Consider the following 12,632-nt stretch of genomic DNA (forward strand, 5'->3'; position numbering starts at 1 on the left):
GTGAGCAAAAATAAATTATCTAAATATTGAAGCAATACAGCTTTGTTCTTATTGGATTCTCATTAAGGAAAAACATATTTATCTTTCAATCTAGAAACTTTGAATTTGTTGTCCTTCTTGAGTAAATGATAAAAATTTTATTATTCTTATTGGGGAGATAAAAGCACACTTAGGTTTAGCCAGGTGGTGGTGGTGCATGCCTTTATTCCTAGCAGAAGCAGGTGGGTTCAAGATCAGCCTGTTGTACAAAAGCTAGTTCCAGGACAGCCTCCCGTAGCCACAGAAAAACCCTGTCTCAAAATACCAAAATAAAAAACAAATAAAAAAACAACATGCTTAGGTTTTTAATGTTATGTGATTATTTAGTTATTTTCCATATTTAAATTGGAAGTTGACAGGAAACTGTTTGGAGTATGTGTGAGTGTTAATTCATAAAGAAGTTTATAAATAAATGCATTTATGAAGTTTGCGAATTTCTTGTGTTATTACATAATCTGAATACAATTTGACAATTTAGAATATACTCAGAAACTGAATTTTATTTTAAACCTCAGATTTAAATTATCCTGATCTTTAGTTCCACCAATGAGAAAAATCTTTCTACTATTTTACTTTACTTTTATAAATTAATGGGGAGCTTAACAAATAATACAAATGCAAATGTGATGAGAAAGAGTGTAACTTTCTTCCCCCAACAGCCCTTCTGCTCCTTAATCAGGACAATAGTGTGCATACTGTTTGAGATAAACTCCCCACTTTGCCTGCAGTGATCTGAAAGCCTCACAAAGTTTTCATAGCTTAATTCTCTGATCTTTTGCTTTTATTCTCACCTTACAGGAAACCAAGAAAGAACAAAACTGAAGGGCAGACAGTGGCCATTCTCCTCACTTGGGAAGAAAGGATCATGTAGTGTCCTTGTAAGGATCCTGAAGAGATCCTATTGCTAAGGATGAAAAGAGTTGTTTATATAAAAAAGCAGTGCCTCTGAACCTCTGGCACTCTGGAAGAAAAGCCATCACTTTTTAGTGTGGTGTTTTCATGATGTGCATATTCTCACCATCCTTCTTTGCTAACTATTGTGAAGCCACCTCACTTTCACTGTGGACTCTCATTATACAAACTTATTGCTTAATATCTACTTCTCATTCTGTATTACAAATAATATACTCAAGGGAAACATGATGTAGTTAATAAAAAGAGAAATAAAATTTTCATGGTTAAAAATGTCAAGATCATGTACTTATATTATTATTTTATGATAATGTAGCCTTGAAAGTAATACTAAAAAAGAGTAAATTAAAAAAAAGTCTTTGTGAAAATCCAGCACTGCCCAAAGGAGGTAATAATTAGGAAGCAAAGAAAAGACTATGGCATAGAATGTCCTATATATTCACTGTAACAAATGTTTTCACTCAAGGAAAGATGTTAGAAAGAAAAATCAAATAATAATTGAGCATAGAACATGTAGGCCGATTTTTAGCCAGGAGCAAATGTGTAATACAGATGTATAAATCTCTCCAAAAGGGTGTTTAACGATGGGAAGCCTTAGGGGTGAAGCTTACCAATGGTAATTCACTATTCCATGTAAACGGCTGCTTTATACTTAACTCATAACAAATGGTCTCTAAAGTGCTCAGATTTTGTGAATAAAAGGGGAAGTTGTAAAGGGTGTGTATAAATGTTCAATAAGAATTTTATTATCTTCACCTAAGCACACGGTGGTTTTTCCTTTGTAATACCTCTCTAGAAGTAAGCAAGAATATCACAAGGAGAAAGATGTACAGGTTCTAAGAAATCACAGCTTCTTGAATTCTAATACAAATAATTTGCTGTGCTAATAAATAGATGTTCCTAATTAGAAAATATGGACAATGGTATTGATAATTACAAGACATATTCCAATTTTAAACTAGTGCTAATTCTTAAAAAAAAAAAAAAAAAACTATGTTCACTAAGTGTCAAACATGTCAAACATTATGAAAATAGTGCATCCCCAGTTTTACTAAATAAAAGTCTGAACCCCAGGTAATGTAAAGCAGTTAGAAAATGACAGAGTATACCAGTGTCTGGTAGAAAATTAGTTCAAATAGCTGGCTCAGAAGTTTCTGCTAGTACCTTCCTTCCAATTTCATAATATTCCCCAGGGAACTGAATCATGTAATATGCTAGCCTTGTGCTTAATGCATAGCAGGAGTTAGATGTCTCCATGGGTATTCTCATAAAGTATCCATATAGTTTCTTTTATTCAAAATACTAATAATTGTCATAAATGTTCTGCTAGACTATTTTCATCTTTTTTCATGAAAGGACTTGTGAGGGAATTGAAAAGAAAAAGAATTAAATGCAAAGAATGGAGAACATGGAAGAGGAAGGGAGAGAGGAGAAGCAAAGAGCAGGGGGAGGGGAGGAAAAAAGAGGGCAATAGGAAAAGGAATAGACCATAGAGAGGAGAGACCTACTCCTTACAGACGGGCAGATAAAGGGAAGAAAGGGGAAGGAGAATAATCTCTAAATTGAACATACAAATCTAGCAAGAACTGTCCTTCAGTACCATGCCCACTATTAAACTACAAAAGGCACAGATGGGAAGCACATTGATCTTCACTGTCACCTTCAGCAGAGTATGATTGAGTAATAGATGGGGATTTGCATAGAACGCTATATTCCATCATTGGCATGCCAGCCCTCAGTGCTGAGTAAGTGAATTGCATTGCTTGCTGATTAACTTGAAATAAAGAGGACGACCATTCCCATCAACATTTATCAGAGCTTTGTGGTTCAAGCTAAGCAGTTTGTGCCACAGCTATTCTTAGAGTTAATTTTAGAAATTTTAATTCATCAGCAGAATGATTGTCTGTTTGTAAGCATACCTTATAAAAACTTCTACAGAATGGTTTCAGGCCTGTTTCTGAAAATTCCAGTCACATCCTTAAAATTACCTGGGTAAAGCAGAGAAAGAAATCAGGGCTTTTATGGCTATTTTACTGTGGCAAACTGACTACTAAAAACTTTGTTCACCATGATTCTTGGTAAAGCACAAGAATAAGTCAGTCTGGACTGACAATCTATAAGGAATTAATTAGAAAGAACAAAACAAACTATTAATTATGATAAACACTGCAGTTACCTTGTAGAGGGAGAATGGACGTATTCTTAACACTGAAATGACCAGTTTCACAACACTATACATTAAGTTGATTATCATTCTAGAAATCTAACTGAATCTTGTTCTTATGCTTTCACTGAAAGTAGTGCCTTTGACCATTCACTTCTGGATAACTTCTTTAAATATTTAAAGATATTTTTCATATGTTAATTACACAAAACAGTGTGTTTTATCATGATATTTGATGGATTGCTTTAACTATGTTGATCATATTATCCTTTCTTTTAGAATTTACTGTCATTATGCCCTGACTTATTACCTCATTTTCTCCCTTTTTATCTCCAAGCCTTCCTTTAAATGATATACAATACACATTTTTATTCCTGAAACATGTACATGTGATATTTTGTTGTTTATGTAGAAAGACAAAAGACAATAAGGATGTTTGTGGTGATGTAATAAATAGACACCAGACCAAACGTCCCAGACTCTTTGTTTCACAACATATCTAAGTCATGAAATCTGGGTATTAGTTTATGGTGACAAATGAGAGGGGACTATCGGGATAAGTGCCTGCAATAAAACAGGGAATTGTGGGAATGATGGAAACAAAAGGAACTTTCTCAGATATGTATGTAAAAACACTGCAAGAAGGAGAAATTAGTTTTGAATGGCAGCTATGTAATACAATGGTCAGTAATACTCCTGCTAATAAGATACTGGTATATGCTAACACACTTTTAAATACTGTAAATAAAGAGTGTATTTAAATTCAATGACCAATCTCCTCAATTAAATCATTCCAATTTAAAAGTGGTGTTGCATTTAATTGTAACAAAAACAAACAAAACAACAAAATATTTACATGTAGTAAAGGAGATAAGTAAGCAGAGGTGGAACCCACAGGATTGGAGAAGAGCTTCTGCTAGCTCCACATGTGAGAGAATTAATACCTACAATGCATAATGAAGTCATTCAGTAAATAAATACCAACAACTCAACCCAATTGACAAATGGTAATGAATGAACTGACAACTGACAGTTCTCAGAAGATAAATGTCAATAAACTTCCAGGGGGAAAAAAGTTCAATTCCTTTACCCATCAGGGAAATGCAAATGAAAATATGTTAAGATTCCACCTCATTCAGGGAAGAATGACAATAATTAAGGCAAATAAAAACAAAAGGTGGCCATGATACCAAGAAAAGGGAATCTTTATTGTCTGCAAGAATGTAAATTAGTGAGCCTTTATATAAATCAGCACTAAAGATAAATCTTCCACATGTCATAGCTCTCTTCCTGAGTGCTTACCTAATGGACTTAGGCAAACATGACTCAGACCCCCTGAATATGGGTCTCAGCTAGAAGGACTGAGATAGAAGGGACCTCAGACAGTGGGAACAGGATGTATTCCTGGTGCACAAAGACCTTGCAGACAGATCCCCCATGGAGGGACACTCCCTTAACCTAGAGAGAAGTCCTGGTACCTACTTCAAATGACTTGACAGATTTACATGACACCACCTGGATAGCATAGCCCTACATGTGGAATTGGGGTGGGGGAATTGGAGGGGAGGGTGGTCAGGGTGCATGTGAGGAGGAGAAAGGGTAAGAGGGAGGGAGCAAGGGAGAAAGGGAGGGAAAGGGAATTGGAATCAACATGTAAAATAAAAAAAATTAAAAATAAATTTAAAAAAAAAAGTACAGATGAATCATGGAATCAACTTATGCAATGTGCCTACAAGCACACTCACTCACAAAATGGTATGGAATAATGACACTCACAACTGGTGATGATCTATTAAATGGACAAAATACAGTATGTATGGATCCTAGTTATTTGTTTGTGGATCCAAGTTATACATTTAAACATATGCCACATATGTATATATGACATGAAAGTACAAACAAAACTGCCAAAGGGAAACAAAGATACAGATAGGAGGTCAAGAAAAAAAAAGAAAAAAGAAAGAGAGAAAGAAGGAAGAAAGAAAGAAAAAGAAAAGAAAAGTAAAAGAAAAAGAAAGAAAACAAAAATTAAGTTAGCATAAAACTGGCATATACATTGGGGGTGAAAAACCCCCCCCAAAAAAATGAAACAAACAAAGCAGTAAAAAAAAGAACAGCCCTAGACATTTAAAATCAAGGCAAATCTAATCACTTCTAAAGGCTTAAAGGGAAAATACATGCATCCTATAAATAAAATACTTTAATATTGAGAATTCTATAAAACAGACTCATACTATATAAATATCCTCACATGTAGCTGCAATGTTTTCTGATTTTTACTCAATATTAATATTTATTTTAGAAAAAGTAAAAGTCCATTTACTTTAACTAAAAAATTCTCAAATTGGAAACTTCCAATACATGAAAATCAGAGGATGAGCCAATAATATCTCCAGAATTTTATTTACATTTTTAACACAGTCCCTAGAATTATTTTTATACAATAGTGTTTTCCAGGAATATTCCAGGATTTTTTTTGGACTGGGAACACATTTTGCTTTCTTTTTAAGAAAATAAAAGGGAAATAAAAAGAATTAAAACAATATTATCATCGGAATCATTTCATGTGGCCTAACCAACACATTCAGTAACTGTGACCAATATCAAGGTGACCACTGGTGGTTCATGATCTTTCTCTAGAAACCATGAAAACTACCTCAGATCTTAATTTTTGACAGTTTACAAAGAACAAAACTGTACCTAAGAGGATGTTGAAACACATAGGGCCCTATAGACTTAATAATGCTGAGAGACATAGTAAATTCCAGCTGTTGGGAGATACACTTACAAACACAGCAGAGGCGTCTCTGATTCCCTACCTATCTGGTAAGAATATACTTAACTACAAAGAGGATACAAAACAGTCTCGTTTTCCTGCCAATATATTTGCAGCTACCACTTTTGTTACTATTAATATAACACAATATCTTCAAGAAATATTTGCATTTAATATATAATTCACTCTTAATTTGATAGAGTATTGCAACCAGAAGAGGTTTAAACATATTAGAAATCTCTGATCATTTTTTCACTTGTCAACAAGCCATTAGGCACTGAGTTATTTTATTTGATATTTTTATTGTTAATAATTCATTTTTTCAGTTGACAATGGCATTAATCTTTGAGAAGAATGAAGACTGGCACCTTTGGCAAACAGTATATTATGAGAACAATCATCCTTCTTCAGCCTATCTTTCTTCAGAACACCACTCCTCAGTCTAGCACTGACAGAAATGTCTGATATCCATGGACCATAACTTGAAGGAGATTCAAAAGATCTCCTTGTGATGTACCAAGAATTCACTGGACAGAAGCTTCTCCTAATTTCAAATGAAGTTCAGTCTTCTACTTGTACCAATAGCATTTAAAAACATATTTTGAAATGATTTATACTAGACTCCAACAATGTACAAGATAATAATGACAATCCAAGGAACTGATTTCTAATTGTAAAAATAATGACATAGAAGCTTGATGTTATAAAGATTTTTTGTTAAACCACAAGGACTCTTGTTATATGATGTAGTTTTTCAATACATAATCATAACACCAGAGTGATGTAGAAGAGCACAGAACAGGAAGAAATACCAAAGAAATGTTTGTTGTGGGTCAGTTCTGGGCCAGACACAAGTAAATTGCAAGAAGAATGTGGATAGGAACATACTACACTTGCATTTAGCTACACACACATACACACACACACACACACTCACATGCATATACACATACATTAAAGTACAATAATATGAGAAGATTAAGAAAAACTTCATTCCCTAAATACAAGAAACATGCCAAAATATCTGATGTCTATAACACTGTCTATAACACATTTATATATGGTTACTATAACCCAATAATTGTTCAATGTAAATATTAGGACAAGAAAATGAAACAATAAGGCCTAGGTTGGGGTTTTTCACAAGACTGACTGAATCTTGAAAGACTGAGCGGAGAGCAGTTTAAGAAGACAGACAAGAGCCCCAAGGAAGCATCAGTAAATTGATGTCAGGTTGGATCAGGGTCCCTGAGCTCCTTTTTTATTCCATTTCCAGCAGAATTCAGTGCATTCCTTCTATCACAATTTCCTTTCCACTTTCGAATGTACTCAAAGTGTTTGCACCCTGAGATTCCCTAATTGATCTGTAACTGACATCTGCTAGAAACTTCCTGAAAGGATCAGCATTTCATTATTCCATGCTTTCTAAAAAATAAAAAATAATTGTGTGCTACATCAAAAGAAACATGTAATAGATTCCTTGGGACAAGTAAAACCGGATGTCTGGACAAACTTTCCTTTGTAAATTCAACTTCAGAACTTGTCAGTTGATGAAATGATGAACTACAGAGAACCAAGACATTTTAAATTGAATACACATGCTTTTAAAATGAAATTGTATATCTTATGCTTATGAAGGTGCAAGATATATGTTGTAATACTACACAATTATGAAATTCCAAGGCAATAAAGAAAAATGTTAATAATGTCAACTTCCTTTTCTTTCAAGTGTTTAAATCTTTTTTCTGTTCAAGAAACCTGATACAAAAGTTTTCATCATTACTCTGAAAAGAGAACATATATGTTCAAAAGTACTCAAGTGATTGAAGTTGTAGGATGATGTCATAAAAAGTGGGCTTTTCATTGAGTTTGAGACAAAACATGAAACATTCTAAAAATACAGTTTTTTTCGTATATTTATTTAAACAAAGCTTCAGAAAACACGTTTTGGAAATATTGGTGTTTCTTTTTGCATTTGCACTCTGTTCCAACATGTAAGAACTAATGCTTTAGCAACTACAACAACATATTTCAACATAATTATTTTTGTAGATGTAAACTAAAGTTTAATTATAATAAAGGATAATTTGAGATTATAATGTTATAATGAAAACTATGGAGACCTATTTTGCCATAGCAATGAAAGTGTATGATCGTGAATTAAATCACAGGTTATTGTAGAGAAAAAGAAGGGTGATTATTTGAGCTGATATTTGAAGGATTTCAAACAGTGGCACCAAAAAAAAAAAAAAAAAAAAAAAAAAAAAAAAGCATAAGAGAAAGTATAGGTAAGAATATCAACTGAAGCAACTTTCCATGAATTAGTTTTCAGTATGTGTGAGGACCCTTCTTGATTGTAGGATGCAGGAATGGAGGAAAGGTGTTCCTATGAAGAAACTCAGAGGTAAAAGAGGCATGGCAAAAATTAAAACATAATTAATTTAACTAGTGTTGAGTAGCCATGTGAGGCATTTATAAAACAGGCTTTTTGAGACTAGGGAGAGAGGGGCTGCTTGCTTCTCCACAGGTTACAAGCAGACTTCATAAAGGAAATGGCAAGCATTTGTCTTTCCAAAAGAAGGATGACTAAGAGCAGGACAACAGGACCAATGTTATAATAATTATCAAAAAAATGTGTAAAATCTAAGAAATATAAAACAGAATACAGATGGCTTTAAAATATCAGGCTTAAGTAAGAGGAGATGGTTAATTATTATTTTTGCATGACACTTTATGTGTTGCAGGGAGGTATCTCCTTAACTCTCTTAGCCAACAAATATGTTCTCTAAATAATAGTTCCTAATCATAATCATAAGCACTTTAATTGGATAGTAGTGTGAAAGCTAAATGCATTTGATGGAGTGAAAATGTATTTCTGCTCCCTCTCTCACAACACATACACACACATACCTACAAACACACATATATGTATTCACATGCAAATATGCATGATCATACAAAAGTACTATGTATTCCCTTGTTTCTTTAGTATTATTTATTTGATGATAAATTCTATTGCACCTATCAGTTTTATATATAGCAAAGATATGACATGTAATGAGATATATCAAACATAAACAAGGAACAATGAAAAAATAGTTTCCTACAGTTAACTTATTGCAATTTAGAGCTGACAAAGAGAAGGGCAATGAAATAAGGTATGGAATCCAAATTAGGAACCAATGAGAGAAAACAAAGCAATGAGACCCACCACAGCACATACCATCATTAATTGTTTGTTCCAGAGACAAATCAGACGTAACTGAGGGGCAGAGATATAAAGTAGTAGAATTTCAGTAGATCTCTGACTTAAAGTTTTAGAAATATGAATGAAAAGCAAGATTCTTCTTTTACTAAAATCACATAGCAACCAGTTTTATAATAAGTGTATATCAGTTTTATGCATCTGTTATGTTGTAATTCTGGAGGGATATATATCATTTCATACTTCTTCCTTCACAACTATATTCTTAGAAAGACAGGGAGGAGGACAACATAGCATAAGTTGAATGGGTATACCACCTAGGAAAAGCTGAATGAGTAAATTGTCTGGGGGAATTTGATTAGTCCTGTGTTACTCGGGTAGTCCTAAAGATATCTCTGTAATTAAAATATTCAACAATAGCTGTGTTTATTAGAAAATCAGGACTTGGAGTGTCATCCTAATAACCAATTTAGTATGGTCTTCTCTAGAACAGGCTTGTCCATGACCCCAGAAGAGATTTCTCTTGGCAGCTCTAGCAGTTGAGACATCCAAGAATAGGGCTTTCAATGGTTAGCATTGGACTGATCACTCTCCAAAAATATGGTAATACTAGACATCTTTATTGAGGGAAGTTTTAAAGGGCAAAAAATTGCATTCTGAATACAGATAGTTTTTAAATTGTTTAGCCATCTTATTTATTCTAAAATGAAACCACATGCCTTTCCTTTCCTCTCAGCCTTGTTTTTTCTCTTCATTATAAATTAGAAAATACCCCCCACACACCCACACACACCTCTTTTCTGAGACAGCATCTTTCTACATAGTTCTAGCTGTCTGGAACTCACAATGTAGACCAGGCTGACCTTGAACTCAGAGATCTACTTGCCTCTGCCTGTCAAGTGTTAGGATGAACAGTGTAAGCCAGCATGCCTGGCCCCTTACTTCTATTTAAGAATCTAACCATAGAAATATAAGACACACACACGCACACACACGCACGCACGCACGCACACACAGACACAATGTATGTGCAATGTGTGTACTGAAATTTGTGTTCTTTATAAAAATAAGTTGCTTATGTGTATGAAATACACATAATATTGATCTAGAATCATTGTATCTTTCATTACAGTGACATAGCTTTTTAAAATATGTAAACAAAAATGCTGAAATAAATCAGAGTTTCAAGGTCATTGGTCTATAGAACATGCAAGAATCATGAGAGTAGTTTCGGGTTAGTTTGTTTATGTAGACAATACTCTAGGAAAGATGAGAAGTTCAAACTTCTTTTCTGTCGAAAAGACTGTATTTTTATCACCACTGGCCTTTCTCTGGAGCAAACCATCTGCTTTTCCACAGCCACAGGAAAGCTCTGGGAGGGTTGTACTGATCATCAAAGCATGGGAAAGGGGACATTAATAAAATGCTACTTTTGATCTCTGTTTTTAAAACATTTCCTACACCATCTTTCCTTTGTGAGTCTGGACTTTTAAAAGAAGATAAAATTTTACTCGTAGTGAAGCATGTCTCAGAGATCACTAGTTCGTTAAATACCCGGGCCCTGACTCTACATGTGCTCTGCAGATTTCAAAGGTTACTATAACTTATCTCATTCACTAAAGTGCATAGCAAATGATCAAAGAGGAAAAATGCACAAACCAAATAGCAGCACTGAGATCATGCGGTTATCCTGCGTATAAAATCTGAATTTCCTTTAATGCATTTGGGTTCAGGAACGCCAGGCAAAGGAACAAGTAAGTGCCCGCAGATATATTTATGTAAGGACACATTCACAAATAAAATCCCCACAAAAAGAAGTGCCTTTTTTCTGCTTTGTGATTTAAGCTTCACCAATTTTGGTATTTATATCAGGTTTCTGATAGAGATGCACGGAGTTTTAGCAGAGTAAAGTAAACAAGATATGTATCTCTATTTTGTTTGCATTATAATTTAGATAAGCTGTGCAGTTTTTTTCAAGACCTCTCTTTCTGAATGTAAAGCTTCTGAGCCAAAAACAAAATGAAACAAACATCAACAACAACATAAAAAGACTTTTAAATTTTTAAAGAATATACATTTACTCTTATTTTGTTTATTTATCATTTTACAATATAAAACTTGTTTATTCTTTAATTGACTTCAACAATGATGTCCTTGCTAATATAAGTCCATAAATGTGAATAACATTGAGTTGCTGCTATTTGTTACAAATAAGAGCAACAGACTATGGTGAGAGAACTCAGTAAGGTACTTGCAAAGCCTTGAACTGCAACCCTAGAAAAAGACACAGTGCGTAAATATAGTACTTAATTGTATCTTAATTAATTAAAATATAAAAGACAAAATAAGCAGAAAATTCTTCATTCTGTAATGATTTATGACAGGTTTTTGTGGTAGGGAAACATTTGGTAAAATAATTGTCTTAGACATGCTATAAAATATTCATTAATAAAAATTAAGATAAAATATATTTCTAAATAGGAAATTAACATTTTCAATATCAGAAATTCTTCCCTCTTTTGTTATACCTAGACCATTTTCTCCGTTCATGGAGAAACTGCTGATAAAGACTTTCACTTTTCCCTGAATATCCACAGACTTTGCCTAGAATCATTTCATGCTCTATAAGTATATACAGTTCTGAATTAATACATGATTTCAAAGATATCTTTGACATACACATATTTTCACCTCCTTGCAGAAATCACTATACATGAACTTTATTGTACAAAGATGGCTTTGGGCAAAGCATTTTAAAATAATGTGTACTGTGATTTCTGGTAATTTTTCTTTTTAAATGGCTCATTTTAAAATTCATCCCTGTCTCTCTCCAAGTAATACTATTGAATATTCTTTCATCTATTATCATATATATGTACATATGTATGTATATATATACGATACAGTTTCACATTAAATTATTAGTGTTCTTTTGTATAAATTTTTATTTATATTAGAAACAATCTTATTTTACATATCAATCCCATCTCCCTCTCCCTCCCACCCTTCCATGCTCCCCACCTACACTGCCATCCCACTCCCCATCTAGTCCCCAGGGAGGGTAAAGTCTTCTATGGAGGATCCTCAAAGTCTGTTACATCATTTGGGGCAGTGGCTAGGCTCTCCTTCCTTGTATCTAGGCTGAGAGAGTATCTTTTCAAAGGTTATGGGCTCCAAAGTCCATTTGTGCACCACAGATAAATACTGGATCCACTGCCAGAGGCCCCATAGACTGCCAAGGCCTCCTGACATCCATGTTCAGGAGACCTGGTTCGGTCCTATGCTGGTTCTTCAGCTGACATCCCAGACTACTATACCCAGCAAAGCTTTCAATCACTATAGATGGAGAAAACACAACACATATCCACAAATCTAGAATAACAGAAAAATTTTTATCTCCTTAAAGAATAGTAATTTAAATCTATTCAATTATAGTCACTAGAGAAATTTTGGCGAAAAGGCATTCACTTTTCAAACAGTTCTGACTTTATAGGTTAGTTTGTACTACTGACAGGCACTGAGATGAAACTAACACA

Source organism: Phodopus roborovskii, unplaced genomic scaffold (assembly GCF_943737965.1).
Source record: "Phodopus roborovskii unplaced genomic scaffold, PHOROB, whole genome shotgun sequence".
In the NCBI taxonomy this organism is placed as follows: Eukaryota; Metazoa; Chordata; class Mammalia; order Rodentia; family Cricetidae; genus Phodopus; species Phodopus roborovskii.